Below are 23,990 nucleotides of genomic sequence, written 5' to 3' on the forward strand. Positions count from 1 at the left end.
AGAAATGCACTTAGGTCTTCCCTGCAGGTCTTGCAGCCAGAATCTCAACCTGCCTCAGAGAGACTTGGAGAGCTTTAAAATATCCAGAGGCCAGGACCCTAGTCCACACCTGTGGAATGTGACTATCCTGGGATGGGGTAGACGCTTCATGAAGGTTCTTCCAGGGCTGCCAATGGCCAGCCAGGACTGAGAGCTGTGGCCAGTGCCAAAAGGTAGGGGAGAGAGGAAGGAAGACAAGATGGAAGGGAGGGGTGGGGAGGGGCAGCTGCCCAGGGGAAAGGCTCAGAGGCTCTGAGACAGGTGGAGGACACGGCCCAGCAGGGAGGGGCTTTCTAGTAAACACATGTGCAGTAGGGCAGCCCCTGAATTCTGCCTCTGCTCCCCAGGCTCTCAGGGCAGGACAAGGGACAACTGCTCACCAGCATCCGAGAGATACAAAGGCTCCCAAACAGGGCCTCCTATTTTCTGTAGTCAGTGCCTCCAAGAGAGCAAAGACTACGTCCTTTGGTCACTACCGTCACCCCAGTGCCCGGCCCATAGCAGATGCTCAATGAACCCGGGTCCAGTATGGATGAGCTTGAAACACCAGCCCTTTTCCTGTGTCAGGAGGGGCGCAGTTTTCTCAGTCTGTGGCTTTCTTTAACAGAAGAGGGTCAGAATTGCGGCACTGAGGGGAGCTTTGGGAAAGCAGGACGGTTGCGCTCTCTATCCTCCCACTGACTCCACCTCCTTGGGGTTTGGGATTCAGGATGTAAGTTGGGGAGGGGAAAGCTGTTGGCTGCCCATGGTTGCCCTTCCAAACCAGAAGGCTGGAGGTTGGAGGAGAGGGGAAAAGAAGGGCTGGGTGGGGAGAGGCGCAAGCAGAGAAGAGGAGCGTGCTGGGAGCATGCAGGGGCTGCCGGCACCCTGAAAGTTGTTTGATTGTCCAGAGAGAAAGGGGGAGAGCCCAGGGGAGGCCCCGCCTGGTCGCTGAGCTCCCGGGGACCTTGTTCCAGAGCTTTGGTGGAGAGGACCCAAAGCCCTATCACTCAGCATCCCACACCTGTGCGGGGAACCCCCCAGGCGCATCTCCTCGGGCCTGGAAACACTTCCCTACAGATGGCAGGAGCACAGGGTCAGCCTGTCCCAGCCTCAGGGGTCTGCCATTCCCACACACCCTGACCTCCTGACCTCAGCCTCCAGCCATGGCCCATCCTGCCCTAACAGCACACCACAGCCACCACCACCACCACCCGTGTCCTGCCCAGAGGGGGCCCACTGCCTCAAGGAAGGGAGCAACTCAGGGCTGAGAGGGGCTCTGCCAGCGGCAAGCCTCCAGGCCCGCGGTGGTGAAGGGACCACCGTGGAGAACGTGCCGGAGCTGGCAGCTCTGGGCCCCAGAGCCTCTCCTGGGAAGGGGCAGCGTCCTGGGGAGGGGAGCCGGCTGCCCGCTGCTCCAACATGTGGCCAGGGCCACTGGGATGTGGGCACAGACTGCTGGCATTGCAAAGGCCCCAGATTTCACAGCCAGAGAAACAGAGGTCTCGGGAGACTTGGCTGGAGCCCCATAGCTGGTGAGCGCAGAGCTGGGGCTCAGACCCAGCTGCCCACCTTCTGGAGCAGGGCTCCGGCACCAGCCCAGAGCCTTCGGCCTGGAGCCCGAGGGACCACCAGGTACCTGGCTGGGCCTATGAGTTGCTAGACCAGTTTTCTTTCTTTTTTTTTTTTTTTTTAAAGCGAGTGAGGGAGCTCTCTGACCTCTTTTTTTTTTTTTTTTTTTTTAAGATTTTATTTATTTATTTGACAGAGAGAGACAGCCAGCGAGAGAGGGAACACAAGCAGGGGGAGTGGGAGAGGAAGAAGCAGGCTCCCAGCAGAGAAGCCCCATGTGGGGCTTGATCCCAGGACTCTGGGATCACGCCCTGCACTGAAGGCAGACACTTAACGACTGAGCCACCCAGGCACCCCTCTGTCTTTTTTTTAATATAAAGATTTTATTTATTTATTTGAGAGAGAGACAAGAGAGAGCATGGGCAGGGGGAGGGGCAGAGGGAGAGGGACAAGCAGACTCCCTGCTGAGTATGGAGCTAGAAGCTGCTGGATCCCAGGACCTTGAGATCATGACCTAAGATCATGGCCTAAGTCAGATGCTTAAGCGACAGAGCCACCCACGTGCCCCTAGAACAGTTTTCTGGAACGTTATATAAATCAATTAACAGGGCTTCCAGTGCCCCCACCCAGCCTGATGCACGCGCAGGACTGAGTCACAGCTCCCCCTCCCCTCCCCAAAGTCTCTCTGCATCAAAATCCTTGGGCTGCTTGATTTTTTTTTTTTTAAGATTTTTTTATTTATTCGTTTGACAGAGAGAGAGAGCGCACAAGCAGGGGGAGCAGCAGAGGGAGAGGGAAAAGCAGGCTCCCCGCTGAGCAGGGAGCCCAACACGGGCTCGATCCCAGGGTCCTAGGATCATGACCTGAGCTGAAGGCAGACGCTCAACCTACTGAGCCACCCAGGCCTCCTGAGGCTGCTTGATTTTTTTAGAAAAGATTTACTTATTTTAGAGAGAGGTGGGGGAAGGGAGGGCCAGAGGGAGAGAGAGAAACCTGAGACCATGATCTGAGCGGAAGTCAAGAGCTGGCCACTCAACAGACTGAGTCACCCAGGTGCCCCTGGGCTGCTTGATTAAAATGCAGATTCCTGAACCCCATCCCAAAGTTCCAGACCGGAATGTCTGAGGCTGGAGGACCCCTCCTGCACCTCCACAACTACCCTCAACCAGCTCCCCAAATTTGGCCAATATGGGTGTCTAAAATACACATCCAGGGGTGCCTGGGTGGCTCAGTTGTTAAGCATCTGCTTTTGGCTCAAGTCATGATCCCAGGGTCCTGGGATCGAGGCCCGCATCGGGCTCCCTGCTCAGGGGGAAGCCTGCTTCTCCCTTTCCCACTCCCCCTGCTTGTGTTCCCTCTCTCACTCCGTCTGGCAAATAAATCAATAGAATCTTTTAAAAAAATTTTTTAAATAAAACACACATCCAGACCCATCCTCCAGCAATCCTGCTTCATTCAGTATGGTGGAGGTTGGGCCTGGGAACCTGCATTTTCACAAGCTTGGTCGGGAACCACTGGAAGACACTTCACCATTTGGGGCAAGGTTTGTAATGAAGAATCCCAGGAAGGGCTCGCAGCTGGGCCTGGGCCGTGGTACCTGATGACTGTGTAGGCCTATGTTCCTGGGCCCATGGCTTTTGCAAATTCCTCAAAGTGGTCTTTGACCCCAAATAGGTTAAGAACAAGGAACCTTTGTTCTAGAGGGATGTATGAAGAAGAGGGAGCCCTGAGGGGATGTCCCTTTGGGTCAGATATGACTGGAGGCCTGGTTCAAATGTTCCCCTCAACCACTGCCAACAGCCGAGGCCTGCCTGAGGCCTGAGCTGAGGCCTGGCCTCCCACAGCCTTTGCATCCTCCCTGTCTCCCATCTTCCCACTCCTCGCCTCTCCTGAGCTGCCCCTCTGCTCCCCACCTCTAGCAGTTCCTTAGGATGCAGCCATGGGACCAGTGGGGATTTCAGAGGCAAAGCCAGGCCTGTGCTGTGATCACTGCGAGCTTTGGTCTTGGGCGCCCAGCCCTCCTTGCCCCTGGAAGGGAGCCGTATGTAAGTCTGTGGGGACAGGAGGGAGGCTACGCTCTGGTATCTCTGGAGACTCAGACCCAATTAGGTTAACCCTTTCCTGTGAAGAGCCAGCCTCTGTCTCCCTGCACAGCCCTACTGCTCCAGCCGCCATGCTCCCTGTGGGAGTGGCCTTCGGAGGGGGGCCAGGGACGTGTGCAGAGACAGTGAGGAAGAAAGGAAAGCCTCACTCTGTCTGAGTGCTACCGGCCATTTCTCTCCCTGGTGTCTCCACCCCAAGAGGAGATGACCTTGTGATAACGATGCGATGCTCTTTCTGTGGCTGTGGGTGCCTGCTCTGGAGAGCTGGCTGGGTGGAGGGGCTCAGCTGTGTGTGTGTGTGTGAGGGGGGTACAAATGCAGATGCGAACATGGATTGGACGTGCTCCCAGGGGCAGGCGGTGCAGCCCCTGATAATGCAGCACGGGGGAGCCCAGGCCTGGGAGCAGAGGAGCTCTCTTCGTGCTTAACGGGGTGCACAGTGGGGCCAGGCCCTCCCGAGTTTGTTTGAAAGCCATCTTGAAGGAGCGCACTGTCCTTCCGGTAGCCTCAGCTCCCCAGGAAGAGCAAGTGGAGGCGCTGCCCTTGACATTTTATCACACCTGGAACCCCAGCCCTGTCTGAACACAGGAGGTGTTTTGAAGTTCCCTGCGGCCGCTCTCATCTGTGAGGATCTGGTTGCAGGCCAAGGTGTGCCTGGCCTCCTGGTGAACTCGGGGCTGGCCCTGGGGCAGCGAGGAGAGGAGAAGGCAGGCTGGAGGTGGTTCTGACTGGAGGCTACCCAGGACTGCCCCTCCCTGCCCAGGGCTGGACCCTGGATTCTGCCGGGCCAGGGACCCGCACCAACCCCCCCTTCAGCCAGGTACTACACCTTCTCCCAAGACTCAATGTAGGAGTGAAAGGCATTACTTGTTCTCTTCCTGCCAATTCTTCCAACCCTTGGCTTACCAGAGGGATAGCCTCCAAATCACAGACCCCAGATACCCCAGTCAACAAGCTGGGCCCGTTGCCAGGCAGCGATGGGCATGGCTTCATTGCTGGACACCCTGCCTCACTCACCCCACGGGGCCCTCCCGGCCTGTCGGATGGCCAGCATGTTCCAGTCCCCAGCACAGGGACTGCCCGGGCACCATCACCAGGCCTGGAGGCTCCGTAAGGAGAATGGCCCTTTTGAACCACCACCAGGTCCTTTTACCCAAGATTCAGACTCCGCAGGTGCTGCAGGCTCCTGAAAGCATCCAGGTTGGTCCGCGGCCGCTGGGCCTATCTGCCTGGGCGCTGAGGTGCTGGTGTTCCCAGGCTTTCCTCCTGGATGTGTGCCTTCCAGAAAAGGATAGATAGCCAAGAATGGAATTTCAGGTAGTGGCGTGCAGTGGCTATGAACCTGAACTCAGGGAGATCCAGTTCCGGATCTTGAGCCGGGTCAGGTGCCTAAGCTCCTGGTGCCTCCGCGTCCTCACCTGTGAAAGGGGAAGATAATAACGCCCAGCTGGAACCTCGCAGAGCTGCCGCGAGAACGAAGTGAGTGCCTGGCCCTGATGTCTGCGAGCGGAAGTACCGGGAGCCACTATTACAATCTGTGCTGTTCCCAGGACCAGATCTGTTGAGAAAGGATCCTGTCTCGACACAGCCAGTTCACAGGGAAATAGGGGGAGAGGCCATGCCCCTGGGAAGAGGGCAGGAAAGCCCTAGGGTTGTGGGGGGAGGGGGAGGGGGGAGGAGGCTGGTCATCAAACAGCTATGGGGAGAGCTGAAGAAATCTGGGATGTACCAAGCCCAATCCTACCCTTGTGCAGATGGAGAAACGGGGGGCCTTACCCACTGGTGAGTATTTACATCTTCTGAGACTCAGTTTCCCTAATTTCAAACTGAACGTGTAGCCTCTGCTCTGCCCAGTGCTGGGTGTGTGTAGCAGGCGGAGGTGAGGTGGGGAAGGCCCCTGAGAGAAGCCTGCTCTCTGCCCTAGGAGGCACCATGGGGGTGGGGGGCAGGGCTAGTCAGGCAGAGCTGGGGTGGGGGGCCCGGCCAGTTGGCTTACCGCTGTCGCAGACCTCTGGCTGGCCCTCGCATGAGGAGGGGGAACAGTCCAGGCCAACCCTGTGGGACTATGGCAAAGGATGAACTGAGGGCAGTGGCCCCCCAAAGGAGCCCTGGGGGCTGGTTTCGCATCACCAGCCCCTGTTCTGGGTCCTCTCCTGGGTCATATTTGTGCTGCCCTAATTTCTAAGAGTTTAGACACTCCTGTGGGGACACCAAACTCATCAGGGGAATAAAAATTCAATTCAGTTCTCACTAAAACCATTTCCTCTGTTGAAACACTTTGCACAGACATCGGAATCTAACAAATCCAGGTTTGAACCCCCATCCCACCACTTACTGGTGGAAAAACATGGAACAAACCTGGGTTCTTGGAGCTTCAGCTTCCCCATCGACAAAGTTGGGAGAGTCATCTCTGCCTTGCAGGCTTGTTGAGAAGATTAAATTAATTCAGTGATTTATTTCAACAAATCTGTACTGAGCATCTGTGGTGGGCTAGGCCTTGAGGATACAGCTAAGAATACAAGAGAGACACACAGGGGCATGTGCTCATGGGGCCTTCCGACAAGTATTACCCAATTGAGACCCCAATATCAATGTTACCAGTTGTATTGAGTGCTATGGAGAAATAGTAGTCATGAGGAAGTAGTGTGAGCTCAGTTTTGAAGGTTAACTGGGTGTGTTCTATTTCACTGAGTCCAATACACTATTGATTGATGACATACTTTTATTTTGGGTAACAGGGAGAAAGTAAATGTGTGCCAATTAACCATGACATGGAACATTCTTACCCCTAGAAATGTTCTTTTGTGCTTACTGAGAACTAAAGGAACTGAAAGTTCTTTTAGACTTTCCTTCAGTCCCAGAAGGGTTTCCAATCTCCCACCCAATTTAAAACAAAAGGGTAGGGCACCTGGGTGGCTCAGTTGGTTAAGCGTCTGCCTTTGGCTTAGGTCAGGGTCTCAGGGTCCTGGGATCGAATCCCACATCGGGCTCAGTGGGGAATCTGCTTCTCCCTCTGCCTGTCATTCCCCCTGCTTGTGCTCCTTCTTTGTCTCTCTCTGACAAATAAATAAGTAAAATCTTTAAAAATAATAAATAAATAAAATAAAACGAAAGGGTAACGTCAGAAATCAGTGTGGGGTAAAATCTAAGAGAAAGGCACCGTGCTCTGCAGGAAGTTTCCCCGGTATAAAACCCCTGAGTCGGTAGCAGACAGGCTCCCAGGGGCAGGTTCCACGGAAAGCGGGGAGACAGGACAAGGGGGCTGTGGGGAGTCAGCACAGAGAAGGGCAGGAAGGGTGAGGACGGGGTCCTGGCTGTGTGCTGCTCCCTGCTGGACTCCGCTTTGGTCGAAATAGAAGAGTGGCGGAAGGAAAAAAGCCAAATGCCAAACCGAGGGAGTCGACAACATGCATCCTGCTGTCAGAGAGTTAAAAGATTCATCTTCCCCAGAAACACAGAGCACCCCCAGTTCCCAGATCTTGGTTTCTAAATACCATTCTCCACTGGGGGGAACAAACAAACAAACAACAACAACAACAAAAAACCAGGTCACTTTGGGGAGCCAATTCCAGGGCTGGCTCAGGGAAAGTACGAGATGACCCTGGAACATCTTGTCGTGGTAGAATGTGACGGTGTGCTAAAAAAAAATAATGAGGACATGTCAATAGGGATGGAAGCCAGGGCAAAAGGGTTTCTACTTTGGCATCATTTGAGCACTGAACTAAGTAATAAGCATTATAGATGGTAAGCCAGAGAATAAAATAACAATCCATGAGTCCATCTGATATAAAGAAATAAATGAATAAACAAATGAATGGGGGAGAAAAGAACGCCCTTCCTTAACAAAGAATGCTAAGAAACAAATGTAGGAAAAAATGATGGAATTACGAAATTATCATCTGCCAATCACCATGATATTCATTGTTTCAGGCAAGAATGATAAATGGAGAGGCGCCTGGGTGGCTCAGCTGGTTAAGTGTCTGCCTTTGGCTCAGGTCGTGATCCCGGGGTCCTGGGATCGAGCCCCACGTCAGGCTCCCTGCTCAGCGAGGAGCCTGCTTCTCCCTCTCCCTCTGCTGCTGCCCTTGCTCGTATTTGCTTGCTCTCTGTCAAATAAATAAATAAAATCTTAAAAAAAAAAGAATCATGAATGGATGCTACCAGTAGAGGATATATTTCCACACATACACAGAGCAGAAAATTCTTCTTCTGCTATAAAGACATTAGTAGGACAGCTGGGGATGTTTGAATAAGGTATGTAGATGAGACAATAGAACTGTATCCATAAAAATTTCCTGATTTTGGTAAATGTACTGTTATATTATTATTATATAATAAATATATATAATATATATTTATATATATAATATTATTATATTATCTCATTATATGAGAATGTCCCTTTTTTTAAGAAATACAGGCTGGGGGCACCTGGGTGGCTCAGTTGGTTGAGCGTCTGACTCTTGGTTTTGGCTCAGGTCGTGATCTCAGGGTCGTGAGATCGAGCCCGGCATGAGAATCTGTGCTCTGTGTGGTGTCTGCTTAGGACTCTCTTCCCCTAACCCCGCCGCTCCACGTGCTCTCTCTCTCTCTAAAAATAAATAACTAAATCAAGAAAGAAAGAAAGAAAGAAAGAAAGAAAGAAAGAAAGAAAGAAAGAAAGAAAGAAAGAAAGAGAAAGAAAGAAAGAAAGAAAGAAAGAAAGAAAGAAAGAAAGAAAGAAAGAAAGAAAGAAAGAAAGAAAGAAAGAAAAGAAACACATGCTGAAGTATTTAGGGATGAAGAGGCATGGCTGTCACCTGCCCATGAGCAGTTCAGAAACAAAGTGTATCACACACACACACACACACACCCCACGCGCGCGCACACACACACACAGAGAGGAAAAAGATATTGATAAAACGGTGACATGGTAGTAAATGGAAAACATTTTCCAGGGAAAAAAAGCCCAACTACCAATTTCCATGGTGTAAATACTGTGCCTCCGTGGCCGATTTCCAGCGACCCACAGGAAGTCACAGAATAGGAAGTCGGGAGCAAAGTCACACGAGTGGCTCTAGCATCCAGCACGCCTGTATGACAGTCAACACGGTCAAATGCTAACATTTGGGGAAACTGAGTGCAGGGGATATGGGAAGATGGGTGCTCTTTTTCTGCAACTTTTAGGTAGTCTGAAATCATTTCTGAGTCAAATGCTGGCTTTTGAAAATGCGGCTCATACAACTGATCGTATCCAGTAAATGAATTGTGGAAAGACGGCCAAGGAGCATCCAAGTAGAGGAGCTGAGTATGTAAAGCCCGGAGGCTGGAAAGGCGCAATTCATTTGAAAACCCAAACGAAGAAAGCCTGAGTGCTGGGGGCAGAGGAGCTGAGCGATGGGCTGGGGTTTGCAGGCCCTTTTTAGAGTTTGGGTCTTGGGATGGACAGCAGGGAGAAGTCACCCAAGCACTCTGAGCAGTGGGTGGGGGGAATGCGGCCTTAGTTGCTTTTATCACTCTGGCCCCTGGCTGACCCTCAATAAATGGTGGCCATTAATACTGCTCCGCGCTCTGCTGTCACTTTCCCTAGGGGCCTTTTTGCTCAATTGGAGTTGACAGCAGGCGGGCCCATCCTCACGCAGGGGCTGCCGGACCCAGCCCCACCTTACCCCCTCGGACCCAGTCAGACCTGCTTTCTGTGCACACTGGCCCTCCCCCTTCTCCATCAGCTTCCTTCTGTCTGTCTGCGCTTCTAGTCTGGGAGTCTCAGAGCCCAGGGGGCCTGGAGAGGTTTGAGTTCAAGGTGGAATGAATGGGCTGTTTGATGGGAATCTCCCAGGGCAACCTCCAGGCTTGGTACAGTGTGAGTGGCTGTGGGCTTCCTTTTTTCCCGATGAATCACTGCTCTGTACGCCTGTGATTCTGTGTGCCCTCCCCCTGATGTGCCCTGGGGCCCTGCAGTAACCGGAGCTCCATCTGGGGTTGTGAGCCGAGCAGCTCCTCTTGTGACCAGCATGGACTGGCAGCGTGCTCCGTGCCCAGTATCCTGCTAGGCATTCCTGTGCAATTCCTCATCCGCTCTGCCGGCAGCGCTGCGAGGGCGCACCTTATTACGTCCATTTTGCAGGGCAGCAAACTGAGGCTTGGAAGGTTTGCTGGACTGTTCAAGCTCACACAGCTGACCCAAAGATTCCAGCTAGGCCATCTGACCCCTAAAGCCTGCACTTTCTGACCAGAGTCCCTAGGCTGTGTCTCTCACCTGGGCATCGGTGCTGTGGGCATCCAGGCCACGTGCACAGGCAAGCTGGCAGTGACCAAGGGCTCTGCTGGGCCAGGAAGGGCTTCACTGGGACGCCCTCCGCAAGCTCTGGTTTGGCAAGGCCGGTTGCCATGGCAATAGCCGGGTTTTGGGGGAGTTGGAGGCCAGCACGGCAGGATCTTCTGAATCACTGGATGTTTATTCTGTGGTGAACCCTTCCAGAGCCCTCTGGGACTGCACGTGGCCACCAGGAGTGGCTCGCAGGGCCAGGCTAAAGCATGGGTTCTCGGGGCCTTGGCGAGGGTGCCCCTCACCCGCTCCACTCTCACCAGCCCCTGCCCTGGGATCCTTTCTCACCAGGAAGACCCCAGGCTTTTGCTTTCAGCTCCCGGATCCCCAGACTGGGTTGAACCCAGGCAAGAACACAGATTTGAGGCCAGAGGGAGTTAATCCATCCTGGAGTTATTCATTCTTTTACCAGCTACTGATGGCTTGCCCACCATCCACCGGTCACTGCACCTGGTGCTGTGACCTGGGGTCAGCTTCTGAAAGCCAGACCGGCTCTGCACTCCTGCAGCTCCTCTTCCCTGGGGCTGGAAGACCCCACCCATGCTTTCTGGGTCACCTTGGGCAAGTCCCTGTCCCTCTCTGAGCTCATCTGCAAAATGGGGTCCGTCATGCCCACATTGCAGGAATGCTGGTGTGGATGAGACCCTATATTTGAAGCATTTACCAGGGTGCCCAGTGCATAGTGGGGCTAAATATACAGTTACGACACAAACGTCTGCAGGCTGCTCACCTTCCCCTCCAGCCTCAGAGGGAGCCAGGTGATGATAAAATTCACAAATGTGAGCCCTAGGCTCTGGACCCTGAGTCTCCTGAGCCAAAATCTCACTACTGACCCAGTTCAAGAGACCGGCTCCTCCACCATCAGGCATGTGACCTTGGCTTCAGTTTGCCCGTTTGTAATGCGGGGCTGTTCCGCCAGCCTTTACAGGAGGGCGGGGACGTGAGCTGATGGGCAGTACCACAGTGGACACTTGACCATTCTGTTCGACCTCCGGGTCACCCCCGGGAGAGCCTCAGGCCACTTCTCCCAGGCCTGATAAGACTCCACCCTGGCCTCCCTCTCCAACCCAACTAACTTTTTCCCTACAATGTGGGTTTTAGCAGTTATCTGTTGATCTGATTCCAATTTGATTTTCTATGCTGGGCTACCCTAGCCAAGGGGAACGGTCCCTCCCAATACCTACTCACGACCCTGTCCCCTCCGCTCCCCATTTTTCTCATCTCCCGTCAGCCCCGAGCTGGAGTGTAGAGGCAATAGAGGCAAGAACCAGATCATGTGACCCATCCAAGGCTGCACACCAGGCCTGTTGTCACAGAAGGAACCCTGAGGTCCTCAAGGTCAGCCTGAGAACTGCCGTCCGCAGCCTCAGCACAGGGCAGGCCTGCTGGGGACAGGAAGGTCAGCGAGGCTGATGACAGGAGCAACGTGTGCACAAAACCCACACTTAGGGAACCAGCAAAGAAGGAGAAAAACATTTCAGAATATCGTATTTGGTATTTTGGAAATACGAAACTACGAAGCAATCATCACGGGAAAACTCAAAATGTCGGATTGCTTCCTCACACCTCCGTTGTGGCTTCGTGCTGGTATTATTTTATACCGCTCCTGGCGGTGGGGATGGCCTCCTCGGTTTGGAGTTTGGGGCCTATAGAAGTCTTAATCAAGGCCTGGGAAATGGAAGTGGGCGCACAGTCTGTGGGATCCCCGTCTGTGGGAGAGAGAGGGAAAATGTCTTCCTCTAGCTTCTGTCAGACAGCAAAGGAGGCGAGCTGAAGCCTGGCTGGAGGTGGTGCTAATGAGTTATCCAGGATTTTCTTCTCTCCACTCTTGGATTTCCTGCTCCTCGGGCTGAGTGTCTGTCAGGACGGGGCCTACAGGGCAGCTGACGGCTGTCATTGTGACTGAGAGGTTGGTGGGCTGGGAGGAAGCTGTTGGGGGCGCCTGGAAGGATGACAGAGGAATGGCAGAGATGAAGAAGCTCCCAGCCAGCCCAGTCCCTGAGCTGGAAAATCTTGAACAAAGGATCCAGGCAAACCATAAAAGCAGAGGACTGGCAGACAGACAGGCCTAGCAAACACATCTCCCGTGAGGAGGTCAGAAAAGGCTTGGACAGCAGAAGGAAAGGATGCAGATGGCCAGGGAGGAGCAGGGAGCCCGGAGAGAAGGTCTGAGGACTTCTGTTCTGTTCTCTGCTTTTTTTCTCTTTCCTTTACCCTTCCTCCCTCCCTCCTTCCCTCCCTTCTTTCCTTCCTTCCTTTTTAAATAGACGTTATTTTTTAGAGCGTTTTTAAGTTCACAGCACAACTGAGCAGAAAGTACACAATTCTTGGGGCGCCTGGGTGGCACAGCGGTTAAGCATCTGCCTTCGGCTCAGGGCGTGATCCTGGCATTGTGGGATCAAGCCCCACATCAGGCTCCTCCGCTGTGGGCCTGCTTCTTCCTCTCCCACTCCCCCTGCTTGTGTTCCCTCTCTCGCTGGCTGTCTCTATCTCTGTCAAATAAATAAATAAAATCTTTAAAAAAAAAAAAAAAAAAAAAAAGAAAGTACACAATTCTCACATACCCTGCCCCCACTCAGTCTCCCCCACCATCAACATCCCCACCAGAGTGGTACACTCCTTACAGTCCATGAGCTTAAGTTGACACATCATTACCCCCCAAGTACATGGTTTACATTAGGGGTCACGCTTAGCGTTGTTGCTATAAACATCTGTGTACAGGTGTTTGTGCGGACATAAGTTTCAGCTCCTTTGGGTGATACCAACGAGTGCGATGGTTGGACGGTATAGGAAAGTGTGTTTACCTTTGTAAGAAACCACCAAACTGTCTTCCAAAGTCGCCATACTATGTTGCATTCCCATCACTAATGAGCAAGAGTTCTTTTGTCTTCAAACTTCTTTTTTTTTTTTAATGCAAGCTCTACACCCAGTGTGGGGCTTGAACGCATGACCCCAAGATCAAGAGTCACATGCTCTACGGACTGAGCCAGGCAGGCGCCCCGAGGGAGGGGTCTTGTTGCTCCACTTCCTCACCAGCGTTTGGTGTCATGGGTGTTCCAGAACGTGGCCTTTCTCATAGTGTGTGCTCGTATCTCACTGCTGTTTGGTTCTGCAGCTCCCTCATGCCGTGGGATGGGGAGCAGCTTTTCAGATGCCTGTTGGCCACCTGCATATCTTCTTTGGGGAAGCATCTGTTCAGGTGCTTGGCCCATTTTAAAAATTGGGCTGGTTGGTTTCTTATTGCTGAGTTTTAAGAGTTTTTTGTATATTTTGGATAACAATTCTTTCTCAGATCTGTCTTTTGCAAATATTTTCTCCCAGTCTGCGGCTTGCCTTCTCATGCTCTTAAACCCCAGCTTTTGAGCTGACGGTTCCAGCCCTTGACCAAGCCAGATGTGGTACAGGGTTTAGCCTTTGCCACCCAATTCAGGACTCCCCCAATGGGCAGTCACCCAGTTGCTCTGGGTGCCCCAGGGGTTGGACGGTATAGGAACAGGGGGCTGGCGGAGACCTTGTCAGATCTGCACGTGGTCTGTCTGATGGCCCTGCCCAATCCTTCATAGGGGCTGCTCCCACTAACACCCCCTGTGCAGACCTAACTCTCAGGCTCTGCTTCAGACCCAACTGACGAGTGCTGGGGAGAAAAGAAGTCAGAGCGATGGACCAGAGAGACTGGAGGCGCCAATTTTTTTTTTTTAAGTGTATTTATTCATTTAACCCCTACACCCAATGTGGGGCTTAAACTCCATGACACCAAGATCAAGAGTCGTATGCTTTTCCAACTGAGCCAGCCAGGAGCCCCTGGAGGTACCGATTTAAATTGGGAAGTCAGAGACGGCCCCACAGATAATGTCACCATGCGGGGCTGTAACCTGGAGCCAGGACAGCATCGTGCAGCAGAGGGGTCCAGGAGAGGGAAGGTCAAGTGTAAAGGCTCTTGCCTATGTGGCTGAGGCACAAGGGGCCAGAGGAGTGGGAGGAGATGAGGCCATGAAGTTTCAAAGCCTGGAGAGGAGGTAGGCCAGCGTCAGAAGTTTGGATTTATTCCAGATGCAGTGGGAAGCCACTGGAGGGTTTTCAGCCTAGACATGATATGGTCTGATTTGCATTTTTAAAAGCTTGCTCTGGCTGCTAGGTAGAGGGGGGATTACAAAGAAGCAAGAGGGGAAGCAGGGAGACCAGTTGGGCATTTTACTGCTTTGGTTAATATAAATATCCCAGCCGAACAGCGTCTCCCCTGCAAACAATCATGAGGGCCAGTTGCACAGAATCCCAGGCACACTCACTGCAAACCCACACACACCTCAGGTCCCCCATACTCCCAAACACCCACAGCCTGTCCTGGACACGCGTGCACACGCATGCATTCACGTTTCCCCGCACGCACAGAGGCAGAGAAAGCTCTTGCGCGTACAGGGCCATGCACAGCCCCAGCAGAGACGTTGTCACGCACAGACAAGTACACACACTCCCATTTCTGCACTTCCTTACACATGTATGAGCTACTTTCCTACACACACACACACACACACACAGAGCTACACACATTTCTGCACAGCTACCCATATACACCATTTCCCATTTTCCAAAGAGAAGCATGTCTGTGCAGGGGAAGCGGCTGGGAAAAAGGTGTGAGGGGTTTTATGAGAGGAGGAGGTCATTGCAAACCTACTTAGTCATTGGAGAAAGAAAATGCTCCAACGCCTGCTTTACCCTAAATTGCACCTGATGGCTGGGTCAGCCAGTTAGTAGCAAGACTGCATTAAAGCCTTCATTCATCAGGTTGGGGGGCCCCCCCATCCCTACTTTGCAGTTCCTCCTCCTGAAGCCATTGTGGCCCAGCTGCCCACCCACCCCTGACTTTCAGCAGCTCTCACTGCACTTCTAGTGACTCACAGGGCCTGGGGGGTGGGTTAGGGGTGGGGGAGGAGGGCGTCTGCCCCCTGAGGCCTGAGAAGCCCTGCAGCGCCCGAGAGGTTTCTTTTCAGGGCCTCATGAGTCATGATAGGCAGAAGACAGACAGACAGACAGGGGTGAGGGTGGGGTGGGAGGGTGGTGGTGGTAGTGAGGTGGGTGGAGTAGAAGCTGCTTTGGGAACATCTGGACTCCTCAGAAAGACCTTTTCAAGACCCCATAGGACCCCACCACCCTCCCCCCCAATTCCATTCCAGCACTGCCGGGTTCTAGCTCTGAGACCCAGCCACAGTGGCCTGCTAGCAACCAGCAGTTCTTCCAACACACACCTTCGGATCTTTGCTTATGCTGTTCCCACGACCACGGGGAACAGCTTCCTTATCCTTCCAGACTCAGCTTAGAAGTCACCTCCTCAGGAAAGTCTTCCCTGATTGTCCCACCATGTTCTTGCAAGTAGACGCCCCTCCTGTGCTCCTCTCCGTACTAGCACCCACTGCACGGCCCAGCACCCACAGGGTTACGCTTGTCTGCTTCCCCATCAGGGCAAAGAGCGTGCCTGCTTGATGCGCTGCTGCCTGGCACATAGTAGGTGCTGAACAAATATTTCTTGAACAGATAAACTGAAGTTGCTCCTATGTGCCAGTGAAACTAGAAAGGAGATTATTTCTGGAAAAGATTCCTTGTTCCTTCTGCCTTTTTTGCTAGTCCAAGAACCACCCGGTGACCACTAAGTCTCCTGTTCACAGCATAGGATTCCTGTGGCCATGATTCTCTTCTACTTCTTGTATCCTCAACCAGCTCTGGTGTGTGTTGCTGGGGTAATGCCAGGCCCCCTGGGTTGGGGTGGGAGGTAACAGGGAGGGGGAGATTTGGAAAGTGGGGTGACGTAGGATGGAGAAATTCAAGTGAAATGTATATAATTCCCTGTAAAATTCTACAGGGAGAAGGTGGTGGACACAGGGGTGTGTGTTATCTGTTGGCAGGGAGAATTAGGCAGGGCATTTGGGGATGAAAAAAGCAAGAGAAGGTCCCCAGAGAAAGAAGACCTTCAACAACCTAGACGGGGCTGAGCGGTTTGCTTCTTGAAGGAAAAGGCTGGCCAGAGCACCTGCCCTGCTGAGAAATCTGGGCTTTTCCAGGAGAGGTGGCTCAGTGACTCAGGACCTGGGCTGTGCTGGCCATCTGACAGGATCCTGGCCTTTGCGACCCCAACAGAAATATAAAACCTGACAGCCATCATTTAGTCAGTGTTTGTGACAGAGAAGGCAAGTGCATCCTACTGCCACTTTCCAGACCTCGCCCTGACAGACATTACTAATCAATCGTGAGTGCACTCATCACCTCCAGGCTGGGATGAGATGTCAGAATTGCTCACACAGTGCTCCGAGGAGCCCTTACCCATCAGTGGGAGCTGACACATAAGGGGGACCTCTTTTGGCCATTACTGGCCTCCTGAGTGCTTAAGTGCTTAAAAATTTATTTCATTCAATTCTCACAAGAAATCTATGAGATAAATATTAACTCTTATTTCCCAGATGAAGAACAAAGAAGGGTCAGCATGGTTAAGGAACTTGACAGAGTTCATACAGGTACTGAGAGTAAGGCTGAAAATTCAGACCCTAGTAGGTCTGTGTCCAAAGTCCAGGCTCTTGCCACGGCCTCCCCGGGGGCCTCTGCACTACGACGTGGTGGGCATTTGCTGGGCTCTGTTGCCTCCCAATTTCCAACTTCCTGTACCATGTGAGGTGCCAGCAGGAAAGAGGCGTTACCCTCAAACAGGGCATTTGAGGAGTCTTTCAGAAAGGGACTATTTGCCAAGGGCAAAAGAGGAGTACTGAAGGCCCTGGTGGGACAGGGAGGGATATGACTAGAATCTGAAGAGAGCCAGAGCTGCAAAGGAAAGAAACAAGGGGGGAAAATAGCCCCATCTCTCTCCTCCCACCTTCCCAGTCTCGTCCGGCGGGAGACCCTGGAAGCCAGAGGCAAGGGAGTTCAGCTGATGCAGCCCACACAGGTCAGCATCCTGGAATTCAGAGTATGGGGGAAAGATAGAAGGATGGAGGTCTGGAGGAACACACTGGGAAGGCCATCTAGAATGTTCCTTTCCTGTCTGGGGGGTTGGGGTGGGAGTTTCCCATCCTGAGGAGTATTTATGGGCCAGTAGTGGAAGTTTCAGTCTGAATCCAGAGACCTGGAGGACCACGAAAGCCAATGGGGTAAGTTCCAGTCCAAGGGCAGGAGGAGACTGATTTCCCTGCTCAACAGTCAGGCAGACAGAAAATTCTCCCTTCTTCTACCTTTCTAGTTCTATTCAAGCCCACCTGCATTTGGGAGGGCAATCTGCTTTACTCAGCCTAAGGATTCAAATGTGAACCTTCTCCAAAGACACCCTCACAGAAACACCTGCAGAATGATGTTTGACCAAATATCGGCATCCCGTGGTCCAGTCAAGTTGACACATCAAATTACCCGTCATCACACCACGGATGGTAGAGGGCTGCTAACAGCAAAGGCATCCGAGGCAGACTGCCCTATGGTGTGACTCTGGCAATGACGCTGACTGCCTGGCATCCCTTGGATCCTGCCCATCTTCCCAGCTCGGATTCCCACCTTCCTGCTGATGCTGTGAGCAGCCCTAAATCTCTGCTTAAGAACGTCAGCGTCCAGGGGCGCCTGGGTGGCTCAGTTGGTTAAGCATCTGAGTCTTCATTTCTGCTCAGGTCATGATCTCAGGGTCGTGAGAACAAGCCCCGAGTGGGGCTCTGCACTCAGCGGGGAGTCTGCTTAAGACTTCCTTTCTCTCTCCCACCGCACTCCACCCCTCCCACCCCCACCCCGCTCACATGCATGCATGTGCTCTCCCTCTCTCAGTGGGAGGGGGGAAACGTCAGTGTCCATTTCTGCTGCTTGCAATCAGCCAACCCAGGCAGGGCAGTGTGATGATACGTATAGTGGTGACCCCCTAACAGGTGCGGCAGGGGTGCAGCAGGTGGGGAGACATCCTCAGAACCTCCAGGCTCCCCTCCTAAATGTAGCGAAATCAGGCAAGCTTGCTTTGAGGTCATTTGTGTTTTCAGCTGAGCTGCGTCTGGGACACCACAGGGATTTAATTCTACCCTGTATGCCCCACTCCCAGACATGCTTTGCTTTCAGAGGCTGAGGGAGAAGAGACCACCCTGGCCCCAAGAAAAGACCCCACCACAACCCAACTGTGGCCACTTTGGAGGTCCATAGTCGTAGGACAGAGCCTCTTCCCTGAAGGAATCCTCTGAGGGAAGGGCCCCTCTCTGCCCACTGGGCTAACACCCCCACCCCCTCAGCAGCCTCCCTCTGCCAGGGCCCCGGGGCTGAGCTTGATCTTGACTGAGCTGCCCCATGAAGGAGCAGCTGTGTTACCCCCCGCCCCCATGCCTAGGATTCGGATGTCTCTCTGGATGTTCAATATTTGCTCAGGGAATTAGAAGAAAAGCAAAGAGAAGCCATGGAGGTGACAGGCTGGTGCCTGTGGTAACTGGGCCACACCAGCCCCGGGGGTTCCAGGGAAGGCGGGAGGGGCCAGGGGCAGGGTGGCAGAGAGACCCTCAGCCCCAGGGACAGCCTGAAGACTAACAGGAGGGAACCAAGCGGGGTTCAGAGACCCGGCTGGCTCTGCTCCCCCCGCACACACTCCCTCCCAGGGCTCCAGTCTGTGGGGCATGCGTAGCTGTCGGCACACGGGTTCCCCCCCCCCCCCGTTCTGTAGAACTGATGCACCAAGCCCGGGGCCTGGTGCGGTGAGGGTGGTGTGTCCATGTGTCCTGCCCCTGGGAAGCCTAGGGCTTGGGGGGGACACAGCTTGGGGGGGACACAGTGCTCTTGTGAGCAACCGCAGGGAAGCACAGGCGGCTTGCAGGGGTGCCTTGAACCATCTCCTCCCCCCAGACCCCGGACCCTCCAGTCCCATGGGTTCTGAGGACAAGCCTTGGCCGGGCTCTCAAACGTCTTCCTGCACCTCTTCCATCTGCCCTTACAACAGGGTTGGAGTCCTGGGAGGGGACCTGGGGAGACCAGGACGCCTCCTTCTTGACCTCTCACTGCCCCAAATACACTGTCTATCTCTTCCCTGGGGTGTCCCTGTCCTGGCCAACAGCCTCCGGGTTCTTGGAGAATGTTACCGCTTCCCAGACCAACAGGGTGTGTGCCCTCTCCTGGGAGGTGGGGGGCGACCATTAGCTCCCGCCGTAGTCTCGTCTCGCATGGAGCACAGCTTTGCGGCGTATGCTGACGGGGCCCAGAGCAAGACCCCTGCCCAGAAAGGAGACCGGGGATTAGAGAACCACTGGCCCATGCTTCAGGGACCTCATCACACTTGAGCCCGTCTGTGTCTGGGCCTGTCGGCCCCCCCTTGTCTGAGGCAGCTGAGCAAAGCCCCCCCCCCCCCAGGCCTGCCCCTCTGCCCACCCTGCGCCCCCTGCCTCACTGGTCTTCCCGACCTTCCCAGCTGCCTCCTCAGAACTCAGCCCCAGGCTGCCCAGGACAAGGGGGTGTCTAAGCACTTGTGAGCCTCTCTCTCCCCTGGGCTCTGTGGGTCGGGAGGGAGGGACTGGGGGTGGGGGACCCGGCTGGGGCGGGGGGCAGGCTGGGGGGGCACCAAGTGCGGGAGAGTCGGCCTTTCATCCTGGCTCCGTAAAGCGAAGCCCCCGGCCCGGAGCAGGCTGGCATTGGCACGCACCGTAAATCTCCAGGACGTCGCAGCTGTGACTGGATTATTTATAGTTCCCGTCTTACATTCCGAGCGCGAAAATATCACACAAAGGGAAAGGTAATGAAATCTCACCTCTCCTGCAGGTCCCTCACTCCAAACTGCAGGGCTTTCCAGAAGCCCTCGTGGCTGAAGGAGGGATGAGAGAGGCCCGCCGCCCGCACCCCTGTCTCCTTCCCTCCCTCCTTCTATCAGTCGCACACATTTTCCCTCACCCGCCCCTCCACTCGCTCTCAGACACACTCTCTCACGTTTTCCCTCTCTCACACATACACTTCCTCCCAGATGCAGACAGTTCTGTTCTCTTGCTCCCTGTGCGCTCTCCCTGCCGGAGCCCTTCCTGTGCCCCAGACACACCCCACACAGCCTTGCCCTTTTCCTTCCACCACCGCTGTCTCCCTGTGTGACGAACGCCCTTAGCTGGTGTATTTGCTTTTTTGCTTTGTCAAGGAAGACGCTGGCACATTAATTACCAGGCCTGTCCTGTGTGAGGCATGTCAGCCCCATGTCAACAGCGGGTGGACGTGAGAGCTTACATTCATCTTGCTCTGCCTCTAAAAGTCCCCTGGGCATCACCTCCCCCGGGAGACCTGTTCTGTGGCACGTGGCCGTGAGGACAGCGGTTCCTGGGCTTGACATACACGGACATACAGAAAACAAGGGCCACAGAACACGCCTCTCACCCCGCAGGAGGGACCGTGTAAGGATGTGCTCTGCAAATTAGATGCTGGGCCTGGGGCGGGGGGGTGGGGATGGATTTTCCAGTTCGGAGCATGAGAAGGGCCTCCTTCTGCCTCCTGCCTTACTGTCTTGGTGTTAAGTAGGATGAGCCTGGTGTGACATTGTCCCACAGGCACAAACCGGAAGCTCTCGGAGCCCTGGGCAGGCTCTGATGGAGAGCCAAGGCCCCACCCCTTCCCTGCCTGGCACTCCCCTACCCCTTACCCAGGCCTGAAGAAGAATGAGAAAGAGACACTTCCTACTGCCTCCCAGCCTGACATGGTCCATGACTCACTTCTGTCCATACAGTCACAGTGACTGGGGACTCCGTGTGTGTGTGTGTGTGTGTGTGTGTGTGTGTGTGTGTGTGTGTATGCATGCATGGGCACACACACACTTGTGCTGAGATGAGGGGCAGTCACAGATGAGGACAGTTCACCCTGGGCTGGGGGCTAGGGGTAGGGGGCCTGGGGACAGAAACCCTGCAACCCACCAACAGGGTGGCATTTCTTGGAAGCCTCCTTTTTCATCTTAAAAATTCACCTGGCTTTTTGCATTATTCACAGTCACATACGGCTGCATAAAAATGTCTTAAATGACTTAAAGTTTAATTTTTTTCTGAAATGTTTGCTTACTGTTGACCTTTCTGGAAGTCGAATCTCAAAAACACTTTGGCTTATCCCAGAGACTCTGAGGGCACAAACACTCCAGTGGAAAGATCAAGGGGACCAGTCTAGGGGGGTAAGGATAAGGAGTATAAATCTCTGGGGTAAGGATACGAACAGGGGCTCTTGGGTTTACATCTTGGCTCTGCCAAGTATTAGCCACGTTGACCATAGCTGAATCACTTCAGGTCTCCATGCTTCAGAAACTTGGCCTGTAAAATGGGTGCGATAATAACACCTGTCACCTAGGACTTTGACGAAGATTAAATGCATTAATGTATGCAACGTGCTTAGGACAGCAGCTGACATGATACAGATGTTTGCAATTATTTTTCCGTCGAAGACCAACCCAGAGCCACCAAATCAACTGCAGGGGCTGGAATTAGAGATCACTCCTGCCTCCTTCCTGGGATGTGCTTCTGCCCTCGGCCTGTGCTGCACACCCAGCCCCAGGCCTCTGCTCTTGCATTCTGTCTGCAAGGTGCTCAGTCCACCAACGCTCTCCTCTGTCCCAAGCAATGTTCCTGGACTGGCACTCTGTATTACGAAAGACCTTCTAGAGGGGGAGACAGGAACACGCAAACAGCGTATGGACTGTGTTCAGAACAGAAGGTCCAACATGAGTAAATGTCATTCCTTCTTTCAAAGAGTTACTGCTTAGCTACAGGCAGCCAGAGGCAGACAGGTTAAAGCGGGGAGTAGGGTACAGTGTGATTATGATGACATTGTCTAGTGGCCTGGAACACTCCTGCCTCGTGTCTACATCAAGTCTCTTCTTTGATGTCACCTCACCTGCAGGGCCTTCTAGAACCCCCTGTATAAAATGACAACACTCTTCCCCAACCTGTCAATCACTCCCCCTGCCTCCTCTATCCATCTTCTTGGCGCTTACCCCACCTGACATATTTGGACATATTTATTTGTCGTCGGTCTGCCCACCAGAATATGAGCTTCCTGAGGACGGGACCTCTGTTTTGCTTCCTCCCGAATCCCCCGTGCTTGGACCAGAAATTGGCAGGTATTCGTAGTCCTTAGGGATCTGTTAAATACAGGCACTGTGAGCAAATCACTCTTCAGTGTCTTGCCTTTCCCTTTGGAGAAGCAGGGAATGAAGCCCCACTCTTCCTTGCCACCTGTGGAAACGCTAACTCGAAAAGAGCTAAGACACAGGGGCGCCTGGCTGGCTCAGGGGTAGAGCACGCGGCTCTTGATCTTGGGGTCGTGAGTTCAAGCTCCAGGTTGGGCATAGAGCCTGCTTAAAAATAATAATAATAAATTTTATATATATGCATAATATATACATATACATATCGAGGGAGAGAGGTAAAAGAGGGAAACACGATAACTGGATATGCCCTTAATTCACTGAAAAAATTCAGCTGAGACCAAACCCTTGCATGGCTTTGCATTCCCTGCTGTTTAACTAACGAGGAGCTGTGGCCACAAAAAGACCAGGTGTGCCTGCTGCCCGGGCTCTGCGCTGCTGCTGGCTCATCTGGTCCTGGAAGGGATGAACCCAGGCTCTGCCATGTGCCTGTGGGCACACAGCTGGTCTGGGACTGGGACTGCAGTGGTTCACGAAGACTTACTGAGAGTCCCTAAGGGGGTTGCAGAATCAATCAGGTTGTTTGTACGAGCTCAGGACCTAGGGAATGAGGAAAGATGGCCATGTAGGAGTCTGGGTTCTGAACCACTGAGCCGAGCAAAAGAACTAGAATGGCAGGTCAGGCTTCAGCTGGGCTGTTTCGGGACCGGGCAAGAGCAGGGTAAGAGGGATGAAGGTGCCCGGCAGGTGCGGTCAGGGTCTCCCATCTGAGCATTCACTCTCTGCAGCACCACTAGAATGTCCTCCCTTGACCTCTGCACCCCAGCTATGGAGGCACTGGATGGCTTCTGTGGAGAGAAAAATTTGGCTGGGGCCAAATTTTCTTCAGCTGAGCCCAGGGAAATGCTAGAGGCCTGACCCGTGCGGCAGAGGTCAACATTGCGGTATCGGAGAGATTCACCATCAGACCCAGAATGGCTTCATTCCTGAGTCATGCTTTCCCGCCAACTTAGAGCCCCTCCCAGCACTCTGGTATTCTGCACAAGGGTGGCTTCTTAAGCGTTGGACAAGTAAGACCTGGAATGTCCCCCATCCCTGCTCATTGAACTCCTACTCACTTGTCAAAACCCAAGCCAAAGTGCCCAACCTAAAACAGTGGACCCTCCACTACCAAGTTGTGTGTTTCTGGAACTCTTCCCCGATAGGCTGAGCCTCTCGACACCCATGTCGTTGGCTTATTTGTGACCACATGCCGAAAGCTGAATAAATGAAAACTGACTGGAAGACCCAGTAAAGCAAGGATAGGCCATGCTTCCTGACTCTGAGAACGTGATTACATCTCTCATTCCTCCCAAATAACCCGAGCATCTGCTCAGCGGAGGGGGGCAGGACGTTCCTGTTTGTCAGGGACCATTCCATTTTGATGACCTGCCTCAACCAGATTGGTATCTCCTTCTGGTTATCATTCGTGCGTCCTCTGCAGGGGGCTGAGGTCAACGGTAACATAATTCCTCCTCCTCCAGCCCCGGATCCCTGGCTCCGTTTAGACACGTTCCTTATATCCTCCAATTGCCCCACAGCTACCAGGCTCATTGGAAACAAAAACCCTTGACACATGCAGCCAGTCAGCTTTCCAGACAGGTCAGAGAGCCCCTCTTTGGGGGGACTCTTGGGGTGGAATCCATTGGGAAGGGAATGTCATTGCTCCTGTCTGGCAATAGGCCCTCGGGCCCTGCACTCTGGAAGGGTCCCTTGGTGCATTCCAGCCTGGGGCAGTGTGAGCACCTGCTCCCTTCCTCGGCAACCCAGGCAAAGTGAGCTTCTTGCTACCCCACTCCCCCAGGGCACAGGGGACAGCTCCCAGGTAAGGCAAAGACCCGGTCCATCTGCAGCCTTCTTCCTGTCG

The 23,990-nt window shown here is 53.5% G+C and overlaps 1 long non-coding RNA gene across 1 annotated transcript in view; it reads right to left on the reverse strand.

The window, feature by feature from the left end:
• Positions 1-23,990, reverse strand: part of LOC123798952 (uncharacterized) — a 37,407-nt gene that overhangs the window by 967 nt on the left and 12,450 nt on the right. Inside the window, exon 2 of the long non-coding RNA XR_006781460.2 lies at positions 4,846-5,110. This is a non-coding gene — a long non-coding RNA (uncharacterized LOC123798952). The remainder of the gene's footprint in view (positions 1-4,845; positions 5,111-23,990) is intronic.

The sequence above is a fragment of the Ursus americanus genome, chromosome 26, assembly GCF_024610735.1.
Source record: "Ursus americanus isolate L20-20 chromosome 26, mUrsAme1.1.p, whole genome shotgun sequence".
Lineage (NCBI taxonomy): Eukaryota > Metazoa > Chordata > Mammalia > Carnivora > Ursidae > Ursus > Ursus americanus.